Source organism: Chiloscyllium plagiosum, unplaced genomic scaffold, assembly GCF_037043375.1.
Source record: "Chiloscyllium plagiosum isolate Xiang-an unplaced genomic scaffold, Cpla_swu_hap1 HiC_scaffold_48, whole genome shotgun sequence".
NCBI lineage: Eukaryota > Metazoa > Chordata > Chondrichthyes > Orectolobiformes > Hemiscylliidae > Chiloscyllium > Chiloscyllium plagiosum.
The window spans coordinates 3,340,151-3,349,291 of NW_028270186.1; positions in this window are offsets into that span (position 1 = coordinate 3,340,151).

Here is a 9,141-nt window from a genome sequence, read left to right on the forward strand (position 1 = left end):
AATCTGCCCCTTTGATTTATTTTAGGAGGAAGCAGCTCTGTCTAAAACTTCAGTCTCGCAGCAGAGAACTCAGCTTTCAGGTCCAGCAATCAGCAAAACCAAACCAAAACCCTTTTGGGATTGTGTGGGCCCGACCTCATCCACTCATGAGTCTTCTGTCTCACTTCAAAAAAAAAACACTCAGGGAGAACTCGAAGCTGTTTCCCAACTGTCAGCCTGACGGAGACATCCTGGTGCCACTGTGACCACAGGCCTCAGCAAGGGGAACGGGACAGAAAACCATCTCTGAACAACACTGTCTCATCACCCATTGGTATAACCCCGTGAATGTAACACGGTGACGCTGGAGCCACTGCATAGAGCTACTGGGTCAACCAATGAAACATCACACAGCAGTTCAGGATCATCTGAAAAAGCAGATGAGCATTTTGAACACAGGACCATAAACCTACTCCTTCACTTTGACCAGCTGAAAGACTGAGCAGGATTCTCTGGGATCCTGCTGGGCCGGGCAGAGGCAGGCAGGTGCCCTGGCCACCTCTTCCACCTCAGCTTCCTCTCCTGAGAAAGGGATCAGTTCTCTGGGCAGTCAGTTTGAATTCCATTTGACGTCAACAGTGTGGGTTCAAATCCCTCACCGGCTACGGTTACCATGAAGTACTCTCCTTTTCAACCTCTCTGCCCTCACTTGAGGCATGGTGACCCTGGGATGAAACCAGCCGTCTCGGGCTCTACCTCTCTCACTGTGGAGACTTCAGCTTTCCTTCTACTTCCCCGAGTGCAGGCAGGAGGAGCAGCACAGCCTGCATCTATTTGGAGGGCACCTCCCTCCGGGGCAGCGGGTTCATTAAAATCGTGTTTCCTGAAAATGCCCCAAGGAGCCAGAGCTCAGCAGCTGCTGATGTCAGTCTGCTGCCTGGATGTAAGAACCACGCCTGGGGTGAGTCATGGAAGTGGAAGGAAATTCTAACATTCAGTAAGAACATTTGGTCAAGTGGAAAGTGCCCCATGTCACAGGTCAAGAGGGGAACCTGAATGGACAGCATTGCCATTTCAGGGGGTCCTCACTTGTCTGGCATCGTGTGAGCATCAGAACGGTGAGCACACAGGTTCGATTCCAGCTGAGCTCCAGAAAGGAAGAAGGTGGAAGTGGTTTCCACACCCTCAGAATCAGGTCCACTGAAGGACAGAGGAGAGAACCAAGAGACCTGAATGAGAGGGAGAGACCACCACAAACACAGGATCTGCACATGGAGGTAAAGGGACCTCACGGTGAAGGGGGCTGGTGGTCACTGAGATACTTGTTCCTCAGTCAGTATGGAGGCTCTGCTGAATCCCAACTCAGATGGAGTGATAGTCCTGAGGGAAGATGATCAAGACTGAGCCCTCGAGTTGCGAAGCATGAGCAGTGATCTCATTCAAACGTACAAAGTTATTTCATAAATCAGTGGGCTGGATAGTGGAAGGATACTTGTGCATGCTCTGGCAAGGGAGTCACAGGCTCAGAGTAAGCAGCAAGCAATTCAGGACTAAACATCTTCCCTCAGGGGGTAGGGAATGTCTAGTATTCTCTGGCCCAGATGGCTGTGAATGCTCAGCCGTTGAGTTTATTGGAGATAGAGATAGAGAGGGAGAGATGGATTCCTAGATCTGAAAGACTGAGGGAAAAAGGGATAGTGTGGGAAAGCAGCATTGAAGACCTCATTGAATGGTGGGGCAGGTCTGAAGGGCTGAATGGCCTGCTCCAACCTCTTCTGTTCTGTGGCACACCAGTGCATTAGCCAGCGGGCAGCTGCCCTCTCTACTGCTGCTAAACAACACATCAGCATCCCTAACTGATGGGCCAGGGTAGACCCAAGAGTGCACAGCTCCCACAGCCTGCAGGGGTAGGCTGGTGCTGCTCTGAAACACCCTCAGGAAGACCGATTGACAGTCCCTTATCCCATCTCACATTCCTGTTGTGCAGAGGTGAGATTTACAAAACCTCCTGCCCTGAGGACAAGCAGCAGCCTCAGTGACAGCTGCCATCTGTTCACGAGCCCTGTCTCCGGTTAACAGCCCCGATCAGGGGACTCGTTCCAATCACTACAGGCAGCATGTCTGCAGGTCTCACATTCCTAAGGTCATAGAGTCATAGAGATGTACAGAACGGAAACAGACCCTTCGGTCCAACCCATCCATGCCGACCAGATATCCCAACCCAATCTAGTCCCACCTGCCAGCACCCGGCCCATAAAGCTCCAAACCCTTCCTATTCATATACACATCCAAATGCCTCTTAAATGTTGCAATTGTACCAGCCTCCACCACTTCCTCTGGCAGCTCATTCCATACACGTACCACCCTCTATGTGAAAAAGTTGTCCCTTAGGTCTCTTTTATATCTTTCCCCTCTCACTCTAAACCTATGCCCTCTAGTTCTGGACTCCCCGACTCCAGGGAAAAGACTTTGCCTATTTACCCTATCCATGGCCCTCATCATTTGGTAAACCTCTATACATCACCCCCCAGCCTCCGACGCTCCAGGGAAAACAGCCCCAGCCTGTTCAGCCTCTCCCTATAGCTCAAATCCTCCAACCCTGGCAACATCCTTCTAAATCTTTTCTGAACTCTTTCAAGTTTCACAACATCTTTCCGATAGGAAGGAGACCAGAATTGCACGCAATAGTCCAACAGTGGCCTAACCAATGTCCTGTACAGCCGCAACATGACCTCCCAACTCCTGTACTCAATACTCTGACCAATAAAGGAAAGCATACCAAATGCTGCCTTCACTATCCTATCTACCTGCGACTCCACTTTCAAGGAGCTATGAACCTGCACTCCAAGGTCTCTTTGTTCAGCAACACTCCCTCGCACCTTACCATTAAGTGTATAAGTCCTGCTAAGATTTGCTTTCCCAAAATGCAGCACCTCACATTTATCTGAATTCAACTCCATCTGCCACTTCTCAGCCCATTGGCCAGTCATTATCAGCAAACGCTGTATTGCTCACATGGCTAAGGCAGTGCTCATCCATCAGAAATGACTTTGAATGTCATCATCCATGTGAGAGGGGATTCCCAAGGTCTGAGAATGCTTCACATAGTCCACTGGGCTCTCAGTCAGCATGCTGCCAAACATCTTTTCAGATCAGACAGTAATGCAGAGCTGACACACGTTTATAAGTGTGACGGTCCAGTTTGAACGTGGCCTCGCACTGTTGGAGATCTTTCAAATGAGTCTTTAAACTGAGGTCCCACTGCCAGTCCAGGTGGATGGAAAGGATCAACAGCACAATTTCAGAGAGGCCTGGGGAGTTCTCCCCAGTCCCCTGTCCTTCAGTCAACATCACAAAAGCCGTGTGTCTGATCATTGTCACCTTGCTGTTTGTACGAGCTTGCTGTGTGTGAATTAGACTGTTGTGTTTCCTCCAACCCAGTAACAAACAGCCCTCACCACAGGACTGCATTGCCTAGAAAGCACTTTGAGATGTTCCTGTGATCACAGCGAATGCTCCACAAATTCACATCTTTATTCAATTTCAGCAGCCCAGACATTTGGAAGTGACAGAAACTGCGATTTGACAGATCAAATCCTAGAATTCCCTCGATCCCTGGGAACAGGATTCAAACACAGGCCGTGCAGATGGAAGGAGAGAGATCAAGTCCCCTTCTGAAATAGAATGAGGAGGACAGCACTGGTAACCACTGGGGTTTGATTGAAAGAGAGAGAGAGAGAAAGTCTTGCTTTGCTTCAGTACCACTCAGTGCTTCCCAGAGTTCTGTACAATTACTGGAACAGGCAAACTGATGGTAACCACACTGCAAAACAGACACTGCTGGAGAAGCTCAGTATGTCAGGTGTCATCTGTAGGAAGACATCAGAGTTATCTCAGCAGACCTGCTGAGTTTCTCTGGCAACTTCTGCCGTCATTTCAGACCTCCAGCATCCTCATTCCTTTGTTGTAGTTTATTCTCTGTCGGATCCTGTTGTGTGCAATTTGGTTCCTGCATTTTCTGCATTTGATAAAAATGCTTAATTAGTGAAGCATTTGTGGAGCTGCTGGGCTTGTGAAAGCAGTGAAATTTTTCGTCTCTCTCTTGGTTGATGCCATGTGTGGCTGAAGCCTGATTGAAGGAGACACGGGGTGAGTAGAGCCTGTGGTTTACAAATCAACAAGAGGACAGGAGAGAAAAGGACAATCAGCTCAGGTTTCATGTAAAACACGATGTCAGTAGTGAACAAACAGCTGCCCTGACCCGATACAGAGCTGAAAAATGTGTTGCTGGAAAAGCGCAGCAGGTCAGGCAGCATCCGAGGAGCAGGAGAATCGATGTTAGGGCTTATGCCCGAAACGTCGATTCTCCTGCTCCTTGGATGCTGCCTGAGCTGCTGCGCTTTTCCAGCAACACATTTTTCAGCTCTGATCTCCAGCATCTGCAGTCCTCACTTTCTCCAGACCTGATACCGAGCCTATGTACCTGGTTCCTCCGGTATGAAGTGGAAATTCCACAATGTCGGAGTATGTCTCAGAAAAAGGAGACTCAATCTTCCCATCCTTCGGTAAAGTGTTGTTTACATGGAGCTGTATAGAGGATTTTTCTCCATGAGGCCGATCAGCTTTTTCAAACTGTTGTCCCAAAGTCATCGTGTTAATGACCTATCCCTGCCTGGTGGTGCCCCTCTCGTCTGATGTTCCCATGACTCTTCGACTCATTACTGCCAGGGTACTATGGAACAGGCTGCATCCTGGCACCGGTGCTGTATTTCAGACACTTACAGGCGCCCAGTTCAGCACTGTCATACAGGAACTGCCGGGCACTGTGAAAGCAGTATTCCAGGGTGTGGCAGGTAAGACGAAATTGATGCTCAATTGCAGTCAGGCACCGGGAAGACCAAGTGGTCAGGGCAGATGGCCTTTACACATGGGGTCACCAGGGTAGGCCATGCCAACAGAGCGGAGGTTACCACCCAGTCAGTCCGGTGCATATAGTCCAGAGAAACGCCCAGCAATACTGGAAGAAGGTCAGTGACCTTCTCAGCTCTGGGGGGTCACCATCTTCTCCCTGTTAACTCACACTCACTCCCCTCTGCCAGTGCACCAACGTCACACGGAGGTTCATGTTTCACCACTCTCACCATTACATGGCAGCAGCATCCCTCACTCACTTCTCCTGAACTGTTCACACTCGGTATGGGCTCTGCACCACATCCTTACTCCCTCAGGAGACCTCCCCACCCTTAGCCCAGCTGCAGCAGTGTCACTCACTTCCATCTCTGTCATTCCTGCCCCCTTTCCATTCAGGGCACAACAAATCCCAAAGAGGAAGGAGAGAGAGTGGGGGGTGTCAGTCATTTGACTCCACACCATCTGTGTAGAGAGGATTTGGCCCATGCAGGGGAAGACTAGAACAATTACCGCTCCTGTTAGAATGCTAAAACATCTCAGGTCCTAGCAACCAAGTAAGACACATGATCCACTGCAGTGTTCGTGTCCCTTTAGCTGCCACTGTGCCTTGAATCTGAACGTGTGACACCTGTATATGTGGGTTGTGGCAGATTCTTAAAGTTGCCTTCTGCAGGCCGCCACGGTGATGTTTGCACGGTGCCTGGGGTCCAGATTACAGCACCATAACACAAAGCCTCCGCCACCTGGGAGGCAAGACTGCCTCCCGTAACCCCTGAGCTAGCTCCCATCCCCACAGCTCGGGGGTGAATGTCTTGTCTCGGTTCAAGTGGGAAGCAGGCATTCGGAGGGTTGCTGGGCCAGAGAGGACGATCGCCTGTCAGTATTCAGGGGCTTCCATCATCAACATATCGAGGCAGGAATGTCAGGGGCACTGACCAACCTGACACAAACACTGCAGGGCTCCATCAACCTAGTTAGGAGCCCACTCAGGCAAGGGACCATTTTGCTGCCTCCAGGGGCACCCTGTTTACAGCTGCCAGCTCCACCAGTGGTTAGTACTGCTGCTTCACAAAGGTAGGGACCCAGGTTCGATTCCCGCCTCAGGCGACTGACTGTGTGGAGTTTGCACATTCTCCCCGTGTCTGCGTGGGTTTCCTCTGGGTGCTCCGGTTTCCTCCCACAGTCCAAAGATGTGCAGGTTCAGTTGACAGACTGTGCTAAATGTGAGGCTGTTGGGATGGGGAGGGGAGCCCTTCAGAGAGTCAGGGAAGGCCTAATGGGCCGAAAGGCCTCCACTCCCTGCATTACCAGGACACAATGTTATCAGCACAGTCCTACACTCCATCACACTGCTGACTGGTCCTCAACACTGACGACACAGTGACAGGGAGAAACCAGGATCTTTGACTGTAATCCGGGGAGACAGGGCGCTGCCAGTTATTCTCAGGCCTGAGGAGGATCCACAGGCAGGCTCCTCCTGACAAGGCTAGGCCCTCCCCCATCTCCCCTCTCAGCCCTGTCAGAATTCAGGGTGAGCAAGGCTGGCCCTTTCACGACAGACCACTCAGGGAAGGCTCCCTCTCGCCCAGCCATGGGTCCTGGGGCTGCTCAGAGATGGAATGGAATGATTAAGAACAAACCCTTGTCCAATGAAAGGGGAGCAGCCAGCTCTCCCAGCTCAGCTTCTCTCTGGTTTGGTTTGGGTTTTAGCAGTATTGTGGAAAAAGCTGCTGGACCCAAAGGAGTAGGTCCAGGCTGGTACTCTCTCTCTGACCTCTCTCCTGGAAGACCCCGGCTTTGGTTTTACCTTTTGCTTATGGGGATTACTGCAAGTATTTGGAACAGCATCATTAAATGGGGATTGTCTGTTGGGTTTTCGGAGAGGTTAAGTTACTCGGTATTCTGTTTTCTGTGGTTTGTGTTTCATTCGGTACTCTTGTAAATAAATTCTGTTTTGTTTAAAACTAAGTGGTTTGACCAGCTACATCCCTCCTGGAATATCTCTGTCACACCTACTTAAACCAACCAGCCAAGGCAGGGTCTGGGCTACTTTCTTGAAATGTTTTGAGGGGAGCTGGCCTGATCCATAACTGAAGGCACCTATCCTCTCCCTCCCTGATATCCATCTTAAAAAGCGGTGAAGGGAACATCTCTTGTCCCATCTCCAGGCACTGGGTAAATCCTTTCAGAACCATGCTATTACATAGCTGGCATTACTGGGCTCCAGCCATAACACCTACCTGTAATGGTCACAGTTACTTGGGGAAGGGAGTTGGACTTTCTCCTGCTCCTCGGAGACTGTGCTTTTCCAGCAGCACACACTTCGACCACAATGGGTTAATGCCCAGGGATCGTGAGGAATGCAGTGCTCAGAGGGTCAGGGTCTGACTGGGCGTTTCACTCTTTGAAGAAGCTCACCTCTCACCTTCACAGAATGAATCACTGACCCCTCCCAGTCCAAGAGTTGGTGCTGCCATATTTGTTTCCATTCTCTCCTTGTGATGTACGATGTGATGGAAGGCAAAGACGAGGAGACTGAGTGAGACTCAGACTCGCCCTCTCCCAAGATGACAACTCTTGTCTCCTCAACCCCATCAACGTGGCACATCCCAAAGAGCCCAGCCCACCCCATCTCTGTGCATCAGCATTACCCCCCTCGTGCTAGCCCCCATACTCCAGATCCACATGCCAGCTTTGAGAGTGCATTGTCCCCGACCAGAAGCCTGGATCATTTGCTGTCGTTAACTGCCAACAACACCTCACCCCTCCCTCTTTCTAAGTGACCCTATTCCCTCCCCTGGTCAACCACTTTCCCCCCCACCTCATTACCCACACCGTTACCCACCTTTGCGACTGGGGTACTTGCTGCATCCCAGATTCTGACTCCAATCCCCGCAGGATTGACCCCTGGTGAACCCCAACCCCGCCCTGCATTGACCTTTACTGCACGGGCTGCCCAGATTGGCTTCCTGTCGGCCGCTCCCTTCAGCATTGTAACCGGGCAGTCCTGGGCACAGTGAGAGACCAGAGTTCTGACTGAGATGTGCCCAGCTCCCCAGCAGTGAGAGCCCTGGGCCCACACAGCTGACCACAGGCCTCACCTTGCTTGACAGTTGGGACAGCTCTCCTGATAGTGATTACCCGAGCTGGATACCTGACCATGGCCAAGACCCTGGATTCTCCCTGTACAGCAAGCCTCACCATGCTGCACATATTATCTGTCAGCAATTGACAAGCTACTGGAGGAGGCCATTCTACCCTCTGAAGGCTGACACGGTTAAATTAGATTGGACCCACCTCAATTCTCCGTGAATGTTTGCCCGGCGAAGAGGGAATTGTCTGGATTGACTCTGAATGCAGGAGTGGATTCATCATGAATTTTGTTGTGAAGAAGGCTGACAGGAGTCCAAACATTGGCTCTGCTTTCTCTCCACACATTCTGCCAGACTTGCTGAGGTTCCCCAGTTATTTCTGTTAGTGTTTCAGATCTTCACCGCCCTCACACAGTGTCGTTTTATTTTAATGGATTGCTTGTGTTTACTTTTCCAAACAGCGCTCACTCTGTGATGATGGTGGTGGGGGGTGGGTAGTGTGGGGGAGGTGTTTCATTGACAGGTCTGAATTTAAATCTCATGCAGGAGCACACACTGCATTCTCTCCTTTTGCACAGTTTTAAAATAATCTGCTTTTACCCTGAGGAGGTGTCATTGACCTGAATCACCTCCCCGTGTTGGGCGAGTGAAGGGCTCAGGGTGGGAACGTGGAAAAACAAACTCAAGCAAGGAATCTCGGAATACAATCACAGGCTGGTGAGACCTTGGAAATCCAAACAAGGCAGAAAGTGTTACTGTTGGCGTTGGAAAACAGGCAGGATAAACTTTCAAACTGGATCTTTGAAGAACTGTGCAGTGCTGGCTGCCTTATTGGCAAAAGGATGACGAGGCATCGCAGAGGCTACAGAGTAAACACCAGAAATAGGTATCCATTTTGGGAAAGGACTGACAGCAAGTGGTCAACTTGCTCTTAAAAAAAAAAGAAGATTGAGAGGTGACCGGATTGAACTCTTTAAAACGGTGTAAGTTATTAAAACTTCACTCCTGGGACTGGGCCAGGGTTTATTGCCCATCCCTAATTGCCTGGAGGGTAGTTGAGATTTGAACACTTTGCTGAGGATCTGGAGTCACATGTCGGCCAGACCAGGTAAGGATGGCAGATTTCCTTCCCTCAAGGGCATTCGTGAACCATATGGGA